This window comes from Lycium barbarum, chromosome 5, assembly GCF_019175385.1.
Source record: "Lycium barbarum isolate Lr01 chromosome 5, ASM1917538v2, whole genome shotgun sequence".
In the NCBI taxonomy this organism is placed as follows: Eukaryota; Viridiplantae; Streptophyta; class Magnoliopsida; order Solanales; family Solanaceae; genus Lycium; species Lycium barbarum.
Genome location: NC_083341.1, coordinates 70,394,700 through 70,415,693, shown reverse-complemented (window position 1 = coordinate 70,415,693; position 20,994 = coordinate 70,394,700). Strand labels below are relative to the sequence as shown.

At 41.8% G+C, this 20,994-nt stretch overlaps 1 long non-coding RNA gene across 1 annotated transcript; it reads right to left on the bottom strand.

Annotated features, from left to right (window-relative positions):
• Positions 1-11,784: 11,784 nt before the first annotated feature.
• On the bottom strand, positions 11,785-13,294 carry LOC132642518 (uncharacterized). Its single transcript, XR_009583215.1, has 2 exons — positions 12,974-13,294; positions 11,785-11,853 (listed from the first exon to the last, which is right to left on the bottom strand). It is a non-coding gene; the product is annotated as an uncharacterized LOC132642518 (long non-coding RNA).
• Between the last annotated feature and the right edge of the window lie 7,700 nt (positions 13,295-20,994).

The window sequence follows — 20,994 nt, the reverse complement described above, 5'->3', positions numbered from 1 at the left end:
TTCCTCCCGAACGAGACACTAAACCCATATCTATTCCTCTCTATAGGATGGCACCCGCAGAGTTGAAAGAGTTGAAGGAGCAATTGAAAGACTTGCTTGAAAAAGGCTTCATTAGGCCTAGTTCATCCCCGTGGGGAGCACCTGTATTGTTTGTCCGAAAGAAGGATGGCTCCTTGAGAATGTGCATTGATTATCGACAATTGAATAAAGTGACGATTAAGAACAAGTATCCCCTAACGAGGATTGATGATTTATTTGATCAATTGCAAGGTGCCAAGTGGTTTTCAAAGATTGATTTGAGGTCCGGGTATCACCAAGTAAGAGTTAGGGAGAAAGATATCCCTAAGACAGCTTTCAGAACAAGATATGGCCATTTCGAGTTCCGAGTAATGTCGTTTGGGCTAACTAATGCACCGACAGTGTTTATGGACTTAATGAACAATGTATTCAGGCCTTTTCTGGATTTATTCGTGATTGTATTCATCGATGATATCCTAGTGTATTCTAGATCCGAGGCAGAACATGTGGATCACTTGCGTATTGTCCTTGGAGTTCTTCGAACTCGAGAGTTATTCGCGAAGTTTTCCAAATGCGAGTTTTGGTTGAACTCAGTGGCATTTCTGGGCAACATTGTTGCAGCTGACGGTATTCGAGTGGATAGCCAAAAGATTGAGGCAGTGAAGACTTGGCCAAGGCCCACGACCCCTACGGAGGTTCATAGCTTTTTGGGCTTAGCAGGTTATTACAGATGATTTGTTGAGGGTTTCTCTTCTATTTCTGCACCGCTCACCAAGTTGACTCAGAAGTCAGCTAAGTTTCAATGGACAGATGCTTGCGAGCGTAGTTTTCAAGAGTTAAAGGGGCGATTGACTTCTGCCCCAGTCTTGACACTTCCAGAGGGATTGGAGGGGTATGTCGTTTATTGTGATGCTTCAGGCGTCGGGCTAGGATGTGTATTGATGCAAAATGGTAAGGTGATTGCGTATGCTTCAAGACAATTAAGGAAACATGAGCAGAATTATCCTACCCATGACTTAGAATTGTCCGCGGTGGTCCATGCGTTAAGAAATATGGAGACACTACTTATATGGTGTCCACGTGGATATTTATATAGATCATAAGAGTCTTCAGTACATCTTCAATCAGAAAGAGTTGAATTTGCGGCAACGACGATGGCTAGAGTTGCTAAAAGACTATGACGTTGAAATCCTGTACCACCCCGGAAAGGCAAATGTTGTGGCTGATGCTCTTAGCCGTAGGTTGATGGGAAGTCTAAGTGATGTACGACCAGAAAAGAAAGAGATGGCCCGTGATCTTCAGCAGTTAGCTAGCCTAGGAGTCCGAGTGGTGGACTCAGGTAGCAGCGGAGCTACTATTCAGAATTCAGCAGTTTCATCGTTAGTAGCGGAAGTAAAAGAGCGACAATATGAGGATCCCATGCTAATGCTGTGCAGAGATACACTTGCTCCGGGGTGAACGGAGTAACGGGAACAATGAGCTTCTCTCAAAATCTGATGGCGTAGACCTGCCACATCGGGAACACATAACCTGCCTCGACATCGGAGAACTCCGTCTTCCGAAATGTCAAATGATGACTCCTCCTTCTGAGGGAGTGTATCTCTGCACAGCATTAGCATGGGATCCTCATATTGTCGCTCAGAAGGAGGAGTCATCATTTGACATTTCGGAAGACGGAGTTCTCCGATGTCGAGGCAGGTTATGTGTTCCCGATGTGGCAGGTCTACGCCATCAGATTTTGAGAGAAGCTCATTGTTCCCGTTACTCCGTTCACCCCGGAGCAACGAAAATGTATCATGATCTTAAGACTATATATTGGTGGAATGGGATGAAAAAAGACGTAGCGGAATTCGTAGCTCAGTGTCCTAATTGCCAACAAGTGAGGATAGAACACCAAAAGTCGGGTGGCTTATTGCAAGCTATAGAAATCACAACTTGGATGTGGGAAGTGATTAATATGGATTTCATTACAGGGTTACCCCGTTCTCGACGTAAATATGATTCTATATGGGTGATAGTGGATAGACTCACAAAGTCAGCGCATTTCTTACCGGTCAGAACGACCTATATGGCAGAAGATTATGCCAAGCTTTATCTTAAAGAGATAGTGACACTCCATGGCGTTCCGGTATCTATTATCTCCGATAGAGGAACTCAGTTTACAGCCAAGTTTTGGGGGTCTTTCCAAGAAAGTTAAGGGACCCAAGTGCGCCTAAGCACGACATTTCACCCACAGACCGATGGGCAAGCTGAACGTACTATTCAGACTCTGGAAGATATGTTACGGGTATGTATGATAGATTTTGGAGGAAATTGGGATAACCATTTGGCACTCATTGAGTTTGCTTACAATAACAGTTATCACTCTAGCATTCAAATGGCACTGTATGAGGCTCTATATGGGCGAAAGTGTAGATCCCCAATTGGGTGGTTTGAAACCGGAGAAGCTAAGTTGAAAGGGCCAGACTTGGTCCAGCAAGCAATAGAGAAAGTTAAGCTCATACAAGATCGGTTGCTAGCGGCTCAAAGTCGTCAGAAGTCCTACGCGGATAATCGTCGAAGAGAATTAGAGTTCGTAGTGAAAGATTGGGTATTCTTGAAAGTGTCGCCGATGAAGGGCGTGATGAGATTTGGCAAAAAGGGGAAGCTCAGTCCCCGGTATATTGGGCCATACGAAATTATGCGCAAAATAGGAAAAGTGGCCTATGAGCTAGATCTACCTCCAAATTTGGAGTCAGTCCATCCAGTATTTCATGTCTCGATGCTTCGAAAGTGTGTTGGAGATCCTACGAGGATCGTCCCAGTGAATGATGTTCAAGTGACAGAAAAGTTAACTTATGATGAAATACCCATTGCCATATTAGATAGGCAAGTACGGAGGCTTAGAAACAAAGAAGTGGCCTCAATTAAAGTTCTGTGGAGAAATAACAATCGAGAGGAAATAACATGGGAAGAGGAAGAGAATATGCGATCCAAATACCCAAATTTATTTCAGCCCTCGGAAGAAGTCTAAGATGAGACGTCAAAATCATAAGGTATGCATGTTTTCCCTTTTATACATTCAGGTCGTGTGTGGCCAAATTTCTAGTGCTGTTGTATTGTTGCCCTGTGAGGCATTGTTATTGTGGGTTGCTGTGACAGGGTGGTAGTGCCACATTACAGAGGAAGCTCTGGCGATTTTTGTTTTATGGAGTTCCCCAAGCCTTTAACATTCGAGGACGAATGTTCCTAAGGGGGGTAGAATGTTACACCTCGGAAATTTTCCGTTGGTACGCAAGTAAATGAACTAATGATGTGTGTGAGGAGTGCGAGTGTATAATGTTTCATGGGAAATGTATGTAAAGGGATGTGGATGATTAGAATGAAAAGTCGAGAAATGAGAAAAAATTGAAAGTTGGCAAAACTGCCCAGTGGTCGTATATTGCAAAATACGGACCGTAAAGTGCAATACGGCCCGTAAACTGGCAGTCGTAAACCGCCATGCAAAAGCTTCAACTTCTGCCAGTGGTCGTAAAGTGCAAATACGGACCGTAAACTTCCAGGTCGTAAACTGGCATGCCAAACTTCAACTTTCTGCTAGCTGAGAAAGAGGTATAATACGACCTGGTGGATGGACCGTAAAGTGATTTACGGCCCGTAAACCATGGTCGTAAATCACCATGCATGCAGGACAAAGTTTTTGGTCCTGCTTAAGCTTAAAGACGACCACGAGGGACGGTCCGTAAAGTGGAATACGGACCGTAAACCTCCATGGACGACCACTGTTCACCCAGCACAGATTTTCCAATTCATTAAATATGAGGGTCAAGACTTATTTTATTTCATTACAACATTACACCACTTCTCTCTAAACCTTCTCTCTACATTTATTATATGAGTTTTCAAGGATTATAACCCATCAATAACATTAAGACAAGTGAATCAAGGATAAGGGAATCATCAAGGATCATCCAAGTCAAGAAATCCAAATGGAGAAAACCTAGGGTTTTCCTCAATGAAGAGTATTATCAACCAAAGCTTGTTCCTGCAACTTCTAAGGTAAGATTCATGATTTTTACAAGATGTTTAAGGTATTGGAGAATTAAAATACATGGATTGTAGAAAATGTGGTCAACTAGGTCATGAATGATGAATAGTGACATTTTGAGAAATAGTTTGAATTGAGCTATGAATGTTGTTGTGTTGTGATATGAATGTGTTATAAATGGTATTAAGATCATGAACTAAACACTTTAGACGAATGGACGAAGATGGGTGTTATGACCATGAATGTGGGTGAATTAGAGGCAAATTGAGGAATTTAGATAATGTGGATAATGGGAATGACTAATGGCCATTGTTATGATATTAATGAAGGTATAAACGCTAGCATTGGAAGGGAACGTGCAAGTGTAGAATAGTTCGACGGAAAGGTATGTAAGGCTAACCCTTCTTTCATAAGGCATGGTTCTTGGCCAAATTCCTAATTCTTCTATATGAGTATATTGTCTTCACATGGTTGACATTCCGAGCTCATAAGCTCACGACCCTTGATATGTACTATGATTATACTATGTTCCTCGTATGACGAGTAAGTCTATAATGTAGATGTAACGATAATAATGAGGATGGTAATGATGATGAGAGTAAAATGAGATTAGAGATGCTTACGAGCTATGATATATGTATATGTATGCCTATGAAAGGCTATGATAAGACCCCGAGCTTATGATGCCAGGTAAGACTATATGTATATGACTATGTATAAAGTATGTATACGATTACGAAACGCGCGCACACCTCTGCAGATGGTATGGATAACCCTGATGCCTTGGTAGGGCCAGGTATGTATGACCTTGAGCCTTGGTTGGCCAAGTATGTATAAGACACTGATCCTATGAGGTCGGGTATGCTATGTAAATGCTATGTATATGAAATGACTATGTATATAATATGAATATGAATGTGATAAGACTATGTATAAGAATACGAATAAGGACATGTATACGAATATGAGCACAAGTATGGTACGAGTATGATTATGGGATACAAACGACAATGTATGCAAGTAAGTGACATGATGATGATATTACTGTCTCCCCTCCTATGCTATTTTCATATGATATCTATTATTCTTCTATATTGATGTTGATCATGCTTTACATACTCAGTACATTCTTCGTACTGACGTCCTTTTGTTTGTGGACGCCACGTCATGCCCGCAGCTGCACAGGGAGACAGACTTGATCCATAACTGCTTATTCAGAGATTGCATAGCAGAGCTCCATTTCATTCGGAGCCGTAGATTTTGGGTACTTATTCTTTTGTGTATATAATTATGGGCATAGCGGGGTCCTGTCCGCTCATACGATATATCATACTCTTAGAGGCTCGTAGTCATGTATATGTGGGTAGAGATGTTCGGCCATGTCGGCCCATGTTTTGGATAACTTTTGTTAGCCACGTCGGCCTTGTACTTATGATGTGGCACAGATGCCTATGATATGTTAAATGATGATGGTCGTCTAATGGGACCAATATGATTAACGATAAGAAAAGCACGAATTGACTTATGGTTCACCTAGATGTTATGTTATGTACGATAAGGGGGTGCTCGGGTGGGGTAGCACCGGGTGCTCGTCGCGGCCCCCTAGTCGGGTCGTGACAAAAGTGGTATCAGAGCAGTTCAGTCCTAGGTTGTGTCTACGAGCCGTGTCTAGTAGAGTCTTGGTTATGGGTGTGTTGCGCGCCACACTTATAAACAAGAAGCTGCGGATATTTTAGGAATATATGACCTTCTTTCTTCATAAGAATCGTGCGATAGAACTATGATGTAAGAAATTCTTGTTCCTAAATCGTGTGTTGTGTATTTTAGAGATGCCTAAAAAGAAAAAGGCTACAGCAGCCCAAAAGGGCAAGACGGTGGCAGAAAAGCGAGCTGAAAGAGCACCACCACCGGTAGTAGAGGAAAATGAGTCCCAGAGTGCGGCTCAATCTCAGTCCTCCCAGACAGTGCCTATTACCGAGGAGCACGTGGGTGCCTCAGCCCCAGCTCCAGCTCCTCCACCGAATGCTTCGGGCCATGATGTGAGAGAGGCCATAAATTTGTTAACTCAGTTGGTCGCGGCCCAAAATCAGAGGCCAAGCGCAGGGCAAGGTGACAGGGCTGTTAGTGCAAGAGCCCGTGACTTCATTGCTTTGAAACCCCCGGAATTCTTTGGGTTGAAACCGGAAGAGGATCCCCAGGACTTTATTGATGGTATGCTAAGGACGCTCCGGTTGATACATGCTTCAGACACTGAGTCGGTAGAGCTAGCGTCCTATAGATTGAGAGATATCTCGATCCAGTGGTATACAGTATGGATGGCTTCGCGGGGAGCCAATGCACCTCCGCCGGTATGGCAAGAGTTTGTTGATGCTTTTCTCCGTCACTACATGCCTCCAGAAGTTCGGCGAGCTAGGGCCGGTAAATTCTTGAATCTGAGGCAAGGTAGCATGAGTGCTACAGAGTATAATCTCCGCTTCAATTCCTTGGCTAGGTATGCTTCGGCCATGGTAGTGGATATGGGCGATCGGGTGCACCGGTTTGTGAAAGGCCTAGGGCCACACTTGATGGATAAATGCTTGACTGCGTCGCTTCAGGATGGCATGGATATTGCACGCATTCAGGCACATGCTCAGGAATTAGAGGAACACCTACAGCAGCGGAGAAATGAACATGAGCAGGATAGGGGCCATAACAAGAGGGCCAGACCTTCGGGTTCGAGGAGCGAGTCCAGGGGCGGACATTGACAGCTGAGCTCCATTTCTTTCGGAGCCGTAACTTTTGGGTACTTATTCTTTTGTGTATATAATTATGGGCATAGTGGGGTCCTGTCCCGCTCATACGATATGTCATACTCTTAGAGGCTCGTAGTCATGTATATGTGGGTAGAGATGTTCGGCCATATCGGCCCATGTTTTGTATAACTTTTGTTAGCCACGTCGGCCTTATACTTATGATGTGGCACAGATGCCTATGATATGTTAAATGATGATGGTCGTCTAATGGGACCAATATGATTAACGATAAGAAAAGCACGAATTGACTTATGGTTCACCTAGATGTTATGTTATGTACGATAAGGGGGTGCTCGGGTTGGGTAGCACCGGGTGCTCATCGCGGCCCCCTAGTCGGGTCGTGACACTAGGTCTCCTGGGAGGAGCGCAGTCTAGTAAGAGAGGCCGTGGTAGTGCATATTGCTCTGCTTTTTGCAGTAGGCCTAAGGCTGAGGCTTCTGATGCTGTGATCTCAGGTAACATTTATGTTCGTCACCCTTCAGCTTCAGTCTTATTTGATCCCTGTTCTACTTTCTCATATGTGTCTTCTAATAAATCTGTTGGTTCGAATTTGACTTGAGACCGTCTTGTTATACCTATTCATGTGTCTACACTGGTATGATATTCAGTTGTTGTTGATCGAGTCTATCGGTCTTACTTAGTTACTTTTATATGATATGACACGTGGGTAGACTTGATGATCTTGGATATGGTATATTTTGATATTATATTGGTATGAGTTGGTTATCCTCGTCCCATGCGATCTTAGACTATCGCGCCAAGACAGTCACCTTACCTTTGCTTGGGATTCCTACACTTGAGTGGAGAGGTACTCCGAGCCCCACTCCGAAGAAGATCATTTCTTACCACCACACGAAGAAATTAGTCGACAAGGGGTATTTGGCCTACTTGGCCTATGTTTGTGATACAAGTGTTGATTATCCGCCCCTTGAGTCAATGCTTATTGTATGCAAGTTTGCGGAGGTATTCCCTTCTCATTTGCCGAGTATGCCACCCGATCTTGATATTGACTTTTGCATCAATTTAGAGCTGACACTTGCCCTATTTCAATTCCCTATATAGGATGGCACATGCCGAGTTAAAAGAGTTAAAGGAGCAGTTGTAGGATCTTCTGAGTAGGGGATTTATTGGAATGAGCGTCTCCCCTTGGGGCGCAACCATTTTTTTTTTGGTGAAGAAGAAATATGGGACGATGAGGATATGTATAGATTACCGTCCGTTGAATAAGGTCATCATTCATAATAAGTATCCTATTCCTCATATTGATGACTTGTTCGACCAGCTTCAGGGAGCTTCAATGTTTTCGAAGATAGATTTGAGGTCAGGTTATCGCCAACTGAAGATTTGGGCTGAGGATATTCCGAAGACGGTCTTTAGGACTTGTTATGGTCATTAAAAGTTCCTTGAGATGTCATTTGGGCTTACGATTGCCCCCAGCAGCTTTCATGGACTTGATGAATGGATTTTTTAAGCCATTCTTGGATTCCTTCGTCATAGTATTCACCGATGATATCTTGGTGTGTTCGAAGAGTAGAGAGGAGTGTGAGCGTCATTTGAGGATTGTCCTTAAGTTATTGAGAGAGAAAGATCTTTATGCCAAGTTTTTGAAATACGAGTTCTAGCTTGATTTTGTGGCATTCTTGGGCCATCTGGTGTCAAAGGACGGGATCATAGTTGATCCCAAGAAGATTAAGGCTGTTAGGGATTGGGTGAGGCCCACTACTGTGACTGAGATTCGTAGCTTCGTGGGTTTGGCCAGTTACTGCTGTCAGTTCGTGAAAGGGTTTGCTTCTATTACATCTCACTTGACCAGATTGACTCAGAACAAGGTTCCTTTCCAGTGGTCCGATGCTTGTGAACAGAGCTTTCAAAAGCTCAAGACTCTATTGACTACAACTCTTATTTTGGCATTACCAGTGGAGGGTAAGGATTTCTCAGTTTATTGTGATGCGTCCTGTGTTGGTTTAGGCGCCGTGTTGATGCAAGAGGGTAAGGTCATTGCCTATGCTTATAGGCAATTGAAAATCCACGAGAAGAACTACCCTACTCATGATTTGGAGTTGGCAGAGGTAGTCTTCGCTTTGAAGATTTTGAGGCATTATCTATATGGGGTCCATTGTGAGGTGTACACCGATGATCGCAGCCTTCAGCATGTGTTCAGTCAGAGGGGTCTCAATTCTAAGCAGCGTAGATTGATGGAGCTTCTGAAGGATTCTGATATCACTATACTTTAGCTTCCGGGTAAAGCTAATATGGTAGTTGATGCCTTGAGTTGCAAGGCAGTGGGCATGAGCAGTTTAGATCGGTTAGTTTCTTCAGCGCGTCCTTTAACTATGGAGGTTCAAACTCTGGCTAACAGTCTTGTACATCTTGATATTTCTGATCCGGGAAGAGTATTAGCGTGTGTTGAGGCAAGGTTGTCTCTCTTGGAGCAGATTAGGGCTCAGCAGTTTGATAATGCTAAGTTATGTAAGATTCATGATAAGGTTTTGAGAGGTGAGCTCAAGGAGATCATGCTTGATGATGAGGGAATTCTGAGGATCAAGGGACGTGTATGTGCTCCTCATGTGGGTGGTCTGATTCGATTGATAATGGAGGAGGCTCATAGCTCCAGGTATTCTATTCATCCAGGGGCGACTGGATGTATCGTGATTTGAGGCAACACTACTGGTGGAGTCGGATGAAGAGAGATATTGCTGATTTCATTGCTCAGTGTGGGAATTTCCAGCAGGTCAAGTATGAGCACCAGAGACCAGGAGGTGTGCTCCAGAGGATGCCCATTCCAAGTGGAAGTGGGAGCGAATTTCCATGGATTTTGTTGTGGGTCTTCCGAAGACCCTGGGCAAGTTCGATTCAGTTTAGGTTATTATTGATCGGTTTGTCACACCCCAAACAATGGCCTGGGCGCGACACGACACTTGGTGCCTGACTGTCTATGACCGAGCGAACCAATGGCTGCTGAATCTAACAGTTGTATCATGGAAGCATGCAAGATATAACACAAACCAAGAGAATGCTCTAACTCAAATATAATAATGAATGCGAAAATAAATGTTGTGAGGAAAAACCAACATAACTGACTAAAGTTTTTGTCTATGAAACCTCTATGATCAAAATACTGAAAGAATAACTAGGTTAGGATAAGACCCTGACATGCCTCAAATACTAATGAACTAACTAATACTTGAAAAACTGAGAATAGACGGGAAACCATAGATGAAAGGGGCTCACCAACTAGTTGATGTACTCAAGCGCTAGAAACTAAGCGGCTGCGTTATCCTCTTGAAAGTCAGACTTTGCACCATGGAGTGCAGGCCCATGCGTAAGGACGTTAGTACATTTGAATTTTACAAGTACGATAAGAAACTGAAGCAATGATAAGGGATACATGAACAATAAAGTATAATGAAACTGAATACTCATATCATGAGTGTCACGACCCAGCCCCATGGGCCGCGACTGGTGCCCTACTTGGGCACCCAAACGGACATACAAACTAAATCATCATAGCAAAGCTTAACACGGATTTCATATTCATCATATTAAAACAAAGTTGAGAACGAATGTTATCTTGCGCGATTGCGCGTACAAAACATCATATCAGAATCAGAAGAGGCGGCGGAATATACATCGCCGAACATATGCACATATATCAAAAAGCTGGCAAGGCTATCAAATATGTCAAAAGCCGACAAGGCTGTCAAATATGTCAAAAGCCGACAAGGCTATCAAAATGGCACAACGACCCAACACATAAACAAATGCACGCCGACAAGGCTGCCATAACGAATAGAATCATATAAACACAACTGTACAGAAGTAGGCACACACACCCAGAAATACGTCTACAGACCTCTAAACAGACCGATCAAAACATATGGCGGGACAGGGCCCCGCCGTACCCCTGAACAAACATATACAAACATAGCGAACAAAATATATATCAACATATATGCTCTGAAATGAGAAGAGCACTCCAAACAGCAGAATGGGGATGTCCTAAACTGGTGAATCACCAAACTGTGCGTCTGTACCTGCGGGCATGAAACGCAGCCTCCGAAGAACGGGGGTCAGTACGAAATGTGTACTGAGTATGCAAAGCAGAATATACAGAAATCAAACCTGAGACATAAACGAAACAGAAGTGCCGAACATAAGTGCAAATCCAATCATATAAAAATGTTTAGTTTCAAACATGTAAGTCATGCATAGGGTACAGAAGAATATGGTCGCCCGCCCGTCGATGGCGCCATAACACAGCATAACACCAGAAAGTTTCAAATTTCCGTATCCCCTTCACATATTACATCACCGCATAACGCCAAATATAAGTGGAACCCGACCCTCTTTTGCGAGTAGCTCGGTGAACCATAAACACAGCATAACTCCGGAGTATAACAAAGTGCGCACGACAACAGAACAGGCCCGGGACTCGGCGAAAGGAATAACAGAATGCACGAGTAGAGTCGTGAGTAGTCATATGCATAAAATCATTATCATAACCTCAAACATAAGTAAAATGATCATACTTGCAAATCGAAGTAATAGTCATATCAAATTCTTTCAAAAGTTCTCCGAATTACATAAAAGAAAGTCGCGGGACCCACGGGTGGTTATTTACCCGAGTCGGGCCCGCCTATGGAAAACATACCTATCATATGTCATATAGACTTCTACAAAAATTTTGGAGTAATCCGAGCATATTTGTGCAAGATATGGCATTCCAAAATTTTCGAACTTCTTTAAAGGGAACCCTTTTTATGCAAAATTCGGAAAGCGATTATTTCAAAGACATAAGGTTTCATAGTTCATCAAATCATACATAAGAGTGCCAAGGGACATATACGGATCATAACATGCTCGGATTTCGGATTTAGAATTTTCCTTAAGGCTCTAATTTAGCTTATGTAAACTAAGGCATGCCAAAAGAAAGAAGGTTGCTTCACATACCTCGTACGCACTCCAAGATGGCCAATCTAAAGTAATTTCCGATCTACGCCTCGGGCTCCCCAAGGTCTACAAATACGCCAATGAATACCAAACATTAGCTAAGGGCACTTAAGCCATTCATTCCAACTAATCGTTAAATTCTACAGAAAATTCGGCAGCATTTCCCCTGTAAATAGGCCATCCCGAGAATTTATCTCGCTCAAAATCAACAACAACAACCACAATAACCAACCTAGCAACATCAATAATAAATTCGGCAGGCAAAATAACATTAATAGCTCTCTTTTTCATCATTCGACAAATTTCCAATTATTCAACTCAATGGCTTACTTTCAAGCCACAATATCGTTCGTACATTCGATTATTCACCCAAATCCATACTAACAACATTCAAGAACATTCTAAACAATTCACATAATTTTTCCAACAATCAAATAATTATTTTCTCCAAGTGGCCGAAAACAGTCCCCTTAGCCGAGAGCAGCCCCCTATTTTCTTTCCTCATTTTCAAGTCATATTTTGTATCACGATCCACAATATATCGATATACTTTTCATAGATATACGAATTACATCAAACGCGCAATGATCCTCAATTCAGCCCACAAATCTCAACATCATTCTTGAGTCACTTAAACACTTATTTCCAACTAGAATTCGTAGCGACGACAACTAAAATACTAAGCGATAGTAATGCGATCTTCGACACATTATAAGACTCACATTCGTCCACACTACACATATACATACGTTAATGGTTCTTATTTATAAGGATTGCATTAAGTGCACCAACTTCTCCAAATCATTCCGCAACGCTTACTATATCAATTCAGGACATTAACTCTCATTTCCAACATAGAAGTCATCACAATAACCATTTCGACGCTAAGCGATATTAATGAGTTCTTTGCCAAACATTTGGGACCATGCACGGCCACACCCACATATATACATATAGATGGTTCTAATTTATTTTCTTCGCTCTACGACAATCAAACATGCTACAAGGAATTTAATTCATCATTTTTGTCACAACACCCATTTACATAACCACACCCATACACACGGCTAGAACACCCATCACACAACCCACTTCCAACATGCTATATTTCATGATTTCCATCCATATTAACATACCACATTGCGCACAAAACATTCACAACTCATAAAGCAAGAGAAATTCTTACCTTTCTTCTTTACTCCACCATTAGGCTAGGGTTTGAAATCCACAAATTTGATGGCTTGCTCGCTCCAACGACACTTCCACGTTACTTAGGGACCTCTAATTAGTGGGTTTGTACCAAAGAATTAATTTTGGAGAGGCAAAATTTGGACTTGATTTTTTTCCATGTCCAAGCCGTGAGCCTCCATGGCTTGTTGCTCTTTTTTTTTTTTTTCTTCTAAGTGATAAAGTGATGAGAAGATGACTTGAAGTCATCTTTTAAGTCCCTTAAAATATCTCCTTATTTCCTTTGGCCCACACAATGTGTTGGACCAATTAAAATTGGCCACACAATGTGTGGGACCTTTTTGTGGACCACACGGCTACAAGGCCATTTTTGGGCAAGATTTTTAATTCCAATTTTATGAATTGTGGTCCCAATTTTTTTCCTAAGTGTTCAATTCCATCAATTTCATATATAACATATGTCTCAAAATAAAATCAAAGGTCGAAAGTCCCGACTTCAAATCCCGGTATAGTCTTGGCCTTGAATTATCATAGTTAATCCGGGTTGTCCCAATGTATAAAAAATACGGGACGTAACAATGAGCTAATCTGTATAGAAACCACATGTGCAACTATCATGTAACTATGGCCTCGGGCCCAATAAATAATGAGATCTCAAATTTATGGCCTCAAGCCCAAAATAATTACATATGCATATGAATCATAACTATGGCCTTAGGCCCAATCAAACATGAAGCAACAGGTGTAAAACTGAAAACTGGCTCTGTAACCAGACTGATAACTTAGACTGCATTCTGAGACTCGTAGATTGAATTGCAAGTCTTTTAGCTTAAGCTAGGGTCCATAGCATGCATAAAAAGTATGAACATAATCCGAAAGCTGAGCTCTAACCCTAGGTTATGAAAATCACGAACTAGGGCAAAATCATGAACTGGCTGGATTTCTGAGAATTATGATAATTGAGGTATGAGGATGATTAAACAATGTTCCGCATGTAGATAGTATGCTTAACATACTTGGAATTGCTCTCAAATTTGAATAATAATCTAGTCTTGGAAAAAGAGTTCCAAGGTTTCGCTCTTTATGCTCCTTAGTTGGGTTTTCTTGAAAACCATATGTTAAGAACATGTTTTCATGATTAGATTAAGAGCATATCTGACAGAATTGATTCGAAAGAGTTTGGAATGACTTACCTTGTTGTTTTGGATTGTTGGGAGAAGAACACTTCGTTTCTAGGGCTTGGAACTATGAAAAATGAAATAAATTAACTGAAGGCTGGTATTTATAGGTTCATGTGCAGGCTGGGAAATACCAGCCAAAATACAATCCGTAAACTGATTTACGGTTCGTAAACCTGGACCGTAATTCAACATGTTTCAAACAGAATCACTAGTTTCCGTTTCCTCCTTAAATACGGTCACACTTTACAGGCCATATTTCAAATTATGGTCCGTATTTAAAAATATGAAATTCCACCAGACAAATTCTAGAATGCACAGTTATTTTGGATGTCACTTTACGACTTGAAATACGGGCTATATACTGGTTTACGATTCGTATTTTGGGGCATAAATCCCCCTTTGACCGCTGAAGAGAAATTTCCAATTCTCACATTCTTTATCTTGTTTTCTAAGTTTGGGATCATGGTCAAGGCTTAAGTTAAAGGTCTGACGAGTTACAATATCTCCCCCTTGGTATCAATCGTCCTGCAATGTGGATTTTGGTCAAAAGGGATTGCTGAGACATGTGTACACTAACTGCCATGAGCACATGAAAACTGAACTGAAAGGGGTTAGACTGAATTATCTGTTGAACTGAGTAACTGTTAAACTGACTGTCTAACAGGCTGAATACTTATAATGGAAACTATAGAAGGAAGGATCTGAGAGGGGAAGTACGATACCTTTTCCCGTTTCCGCTGATTCTTCAAACAGATAGGGATATCTGGACTTCATGTCTTCTTCGGCTTCCCATGTAGCCTCTTCAACTTTTTGACTTCTCCATAAGACCTTTACTGAGGCTAACTCTTTAGTTCTCAACTTGCGAACCTGGCGATCAAGGATTTCACTGAAACTTCTTTGTAAGTCAAACTATTATTGACTGCTATGTCACCAGTCGGGATAACTAATGAGGGGTCTCCCATGCACTTTCTCAACATGGAGGCATGAAATACTGGGTGTACGGCAGCCAAGTCTTGTTTCAATTCAAGGTCAAAAGCTACTAGACCAACCTTTCGCAGAATTCTGTATGGTCCTATATAGCGGGGACTAAGTTTCCCTTTCTTACCAAACCTCGTGACACCCTTCATAGGCGAGACTTTGAGAAATACCCAATCATTAACTTCAAACACTAAATCTCTCTATCTAACATCTGTGTAAGACTTCTGGTGACTCTGAGCCATCTTCAAACGCTCTTGAATTAACTTGACCTTTTCCATGGCCTGATAGACCAAATCTTGTCCCAACAACTTTGCTTCACCGACTTCGAACTAACCAATCGGTGATCTACACCTCGGCCCATAAAAATCTTCAAACGGTGCCATCCCGATACTAGAATGGTAATTGTTGTTGTAAGCAAACTCAATAAGAGGTAGGTGATCATCCTAATTACCTTTGAAATCAATGACACATGCCCTTAACATATCCTCAAGGGTCTGAATGGTGGGCTCTGCCAGGCCATCTGTCTGAGGGGGAAAAGCTGTACTAAGGTTAACCTTTGAACCCAATCCTTTTTTAAAGGATTTCCAAAATTTTGCTGTGAATTGAACACCACGATCTGAAATAATGGACACTGGAGTCCCATGAAGTCTAACAATTTCGCGAAGATAAAACTTGGCATAGTCCTCAGCTGCATCTGTAGTCTTAACTGGTAAGAAGTGCACTGACTTCGTTAGTCTGTCCACAATCACCCAAATTGAATCATGCCTCCTAGCTGAACAAGGTAAACCTACTACGAAATCCATATTGATATCTCCCACTTCCAGACAGGAATATCAATATTCTGAGCCAAGCCACCAGGCCTCTAGTGTTCGGCTTTCACTTCCTGACAATTTGGACACTTAGCCATAAAATTTGCTACATTCTTCTTCATGTCATTCCACCATTAAATCTCCTTAAGATCATGATACATCTTTGTGGAATCTGGGTGAATGGAATACCTTGAGTGGTGAGCTTTAGACAAAATTCGCCCTCTGAGCCCATCTACATCTGGAACACATAATCTGCATCAATATCATAAGTTTCTGTCATCTCTCCCTGATCAAAAGCCGTCATCTTATGCTTGTGAATCCCCTCTTTCAGCTGCAACAAGTAGGGATCTTTATACTACTTCTCTTTAACTTCAACAACTAAGGAGGAAAGGGCTCTATTCTGAACAACTACACCGTATCGTCGGAGTCCAATAGTCGAACCTCAAGACTGGCCAAACGGTGGACTTCCTTGGACATAACTTTCTTTTCTACATCAGCATGAGTTAAACTTCCCATGGAACGCTGACTGAGAACATCGGCTACAACATTCTCCTTCCCTGGATGATAGAGAATATCAGCGTTATAGTCCTCAAGAAACTCGAGCCATCTTCTCTACCTAAGATTCAACTCTTTTTGCTTGAAAATATACTACAGGATTTTATGATCTTTGAAAATATCCACACACTCCATACAGATAATGACGCCATATCTTAAGTACAAAAACTACAGCTGCCAACTCTAGGTCATGAGTCGGATAATTCTTCTCGTGAACCATGAGCAGACGAGATGCATAAGCTACAACCTTACCATGCTGCATTACGACACAACCGAGACCCACTCCCAAAGCATCATAATAAACTACGAACCCCTTGGTGCCTTCTGGCAAGGTCAAAACCGGAGCTGAAGTCAACCTCATTTTCAACTCCTCAAAACTATGCTCACAAGTATCTGACCACTGAAACATAGACTTCTTTGATTTAATCTAGTCAACGGAGCTAAGACGGAGGAAAATCCCTCTACCAAACGCCTGTAGTAACTGGCCAGACCTAAGAAGCTATGAATATCTGAAACAGAGATTGGTCTGGGCCAACTCTTGACAGCCTCAATCATAGTGTTATCAACTCGAATACCCTCTCCGAAAATAACATGGCCTATGAATGCCACAGACTTAAGCCAAAATTCACACTTGGAAAATTTTGTGAATAGCTCACGGTCCTTAAGTGTCTGCAATACTACTCTGAGGTGCTAAGCATGATCTGACTCACTGCGGGAGTACAATAAAATATCATCGATGAAGACATCATGAAGAGATTGAGATATGTCTTAAACACTCTACTCATAAGATCCATGAAGGCTACTGGCACATTCGCCAACCCGAAAGACATGACACAAAACTCATAGTGTCCATTTATGGTTTTGAAAGCTGTCTTAGGAATATCTTTTTCCTTGACCGTAAGTTGATGGTAACCTGATATGAGGTCTATCTTAGAATAAAACCGAGCACCCTGAAGTTGATCAAATAAGTCATCTATTCTCGGAAGAGGATATCTGTTCTTGATAGTGACTTTATTGAGCGGGTGATATTCTATACACGTACGCATGGAACTATCTTTCTTTCGCACGAATAGAACTGGTGCACCCCATGGAGAAACACTGGGGCGGATGAATCCCTTATCTAGGAGGTATTTTAACTGAGCCTTAAGTTCTTTATGTTCTGCTAGAGACATTCTATATGGCGGAATAGAGATAGTCTTAGTGCTAGGGAGTACATCAATTCCGAACTCTATTACCCTATCAGGAGGGATTCCCGAAAGATCCTCTGGAAAGACTTCTGAAAACTCACTAACTACTGGAACTGACTGAGGAGTCGGGGTTTGGATATCTGCTCCCTAACCTGGACTAGATGATAGATATAGTCTATGGAAATAATCTTTCGGGCCTTCAGATAAGAGATAAACTGACCTCTGGGTGCTACTGAATCACCAAACCAAACTAAGGCTGGCTTTTTTAGGAATTCAAATTTGACTGTTTTGGTCCGACAATTAACTGACGCATAATAAGAATATAGCCAATCCATCCCCATGATCATATCAAAGTCTACCATTTCTAACTCGTGAAGGTCTGCTATTGTCCACATATGGTACACTCTCACCAGACAACCCCTATAAACATATCTGGCTAGAATTGCCTTACCAATAGAGTTAGACACTTCAAAAGGTTTGGACAATAGTTCTGGTTTGACTCCAAACCTTTTGGCAACAAAAGGGGTTACATAAGAAAGGGTGGATCCTAGGTCCATAAGTGCAAAAACATCGTAACTGAAAATGGTGATAGTACCTGTGACAACATCAGTATAACCCTCAGCATCCTGATGAGCACCTGAAGCATATAAGAAATTTGGACCACCACCTGCATTCCCTGATCTAGCTGGGGCTCTACCTGATTGCGCCTGATTGTTCTTGTTTGCAACCGAATTGGTGGACTGAGTTATGGTCCCACCTTTACCATGCTTAGCAAATGGAAAATATCTCAAAAAAGTGACCTGAGTAGCCACATCCAAAGCAACCATCCATGCCAGAACGACATGTCCCTAAATGTCTCTTCCCACAAGTATTATAAACTGGGTGGAAACCATGACTGATCAAATTTCCTTTAGATTGTGCGCCTGACGCTTGAAAGCTTCCTCTTTTCTCTACTCTGAACTTAGGAGCTGGAGCACTGGCTGATGAAGGAACTGCTCCAGATGATCTGTTGTTGAAGAATTTTCTGTACTTTTCACTATTCCCGCTAAACTGCCCGGTTGACTTGACCCACTTTTTAAACTCTTTGTCTTTATCTTTTTGCATAGCTTCCTCCTCCTTGAGCCTTATTTCATTTTCTTGTACAAATGTCAATATCTAGGCGATAGTCGTACCGCTATTCTGGGCTGCAATATTCGCCCCATCATATAAGTGAGAATCAAGACCAGTGACAAACCTTTTCACTCTGGCCCTCAAGTTAGGAACAAGCTAAGTAGCATATTTTTCCAGACGCATAAACTCCAAGTAGTAATCCTGAACAGTCCTCCCTTTCTATTTGAGCATCAAGAACTGCTCAGCTCTGGCTTCTCGGACCTCAATAGGCATAAAATAGTCTAGAAAAGCCTCTACGAACTCATCCCATGTGGCATCAGAAGCATTATTACATCGAGATAATTCCTAAGTCTCGTACTAGGCATTTGCTACTCCTTGCAGCTGGTGAGCTCCAAACGTAGCTGGTTCTGTCTCCGTCACAGTCATCATTCTATAAATCTTCTGAAGACCATCAATGAAATCGTGAGGGTCCTCTTCGTTCTTTGTCCCCGAGAAGACTGGGGGCTTCATTCTCAAGAACTCTTTAGCCCTAGAGGATTCTCCATGATTTCCAGAATTAGACCCGACTTCCTGATGCTAGGCCTGAGCAGCCACTAATTGTGTGAGCATTGCAATAGCACTCCCAACATCCACATTAGCTTTTCTGATTTAAGGAGCCAAAATCTCTGTCGAAGCTGGAGCAGTAGGAGTAGTCTCTGGCGTAGGCTTCTGATCAGAATTGGCTTGGATAGCCTCAGGACGAGCAGCGTTAGAAGCTTCCCATAAACTGTCGGTAGTCTATCTTTTTCGAGCCATACTCATTTGAAATTATGTAAATGCAAGAATTAGGAAGACATCCTGAAGTTAAAGCTCTAGTTGCACGATCTAGAATACAAAGAAGTGAGACTTTCTTAATATGTCCTGGTGGTCAGCTGTTTATATGCATGCGGCCATCATACATATAAATGAGACCCCACTGGACGCGGTTTCATAGACTCCCTACGACACTAAAATCGGATGCTCTTATACCAAGCTTTGTCATGCCCCGAACCATGGCCTGGGCGCGACACGGCACTCGGTGCCTGACTGTCTATGATCGAGCGAACCCATGGCTGCTGCATGTAATAGTTGTATCATGGAAGCATGCAAGATATAACACGAACCAAGAGAATGCTTTAACCCAAATATAATAATGAATGCGAAAATAAATGTTGTGAGGCAAAATAAACATAACTAACTAAAGTTTATGTCTATGAAATCGCTATGATCAAAATACTAAAAGAATAACTAGGTCAGGACAAGACCCTAACATGCCTCAAATACTAATGAACTAACTAATACTAAAAAAACTGAGAATAGACGGGAAGCCCTGGATGAAAGGGGCTCACCAACTAGCTGATGTACTCAAGCGCTGGAAGCTAAGCGGCTGCTGTATCTTCCTGAAAGTCAAACTCTGCACCGTAGAGTGCAGGCCCATGCATAAGGACGTTAGTACATTTAAATTGTACAAGTATGATAAGCAACTGAACCAATGATAAGGGATACATGAACAATAAAGTATAATGAAACTAAATACCCATATCATGAGCTAATCTGTATAGAAACCACATGGGCAAATATCATGTAACTATAGCCTCAGGCCCAATAAATAATGAGATCTCAAAGCTATGGCCTCAGGCCCAAAATAATTACATATGCATATGAATCATAACTATGGCCTTAGGCCCAATCAAACATGAAGCAACAGGAGTAAAACTGACAACTGGCTCTGTAACCTGACTGATGACTTCGACTGCATTCTGAGACTCGTAGATTGAATTACAAGTTTTTTAGATTAAACTAGGGTCCATAGCATGCATAAAAAGTATGAACATAATTAGAAAACTGAGCTCTAACCCTAGGTTATAAAAATCAAGAACTAAGGCAAAATCATGAACTGGCTGGATTTATGAGAATTATGATAATTGAGGTATGAGGATGATTAAACAATGTTCCGCATGTAGATAGTATTCTTAACATACCTGGAATTGCTCTCAAACTTGAATAATAATATGGTCTTGGAAAAAGAGTTCCAAGGTTTCGCTCTTTATTCTCTTTAGTTGGGTTTTCTTGAAAACCCTAAGTTAAGAACATGTTTTCATGATTAGATTAAGAGCATATATGATGGAATTGATTTGGAAGAGTTTGGAATGACTTACCTTGTTGTTTTGGATTGTTGGG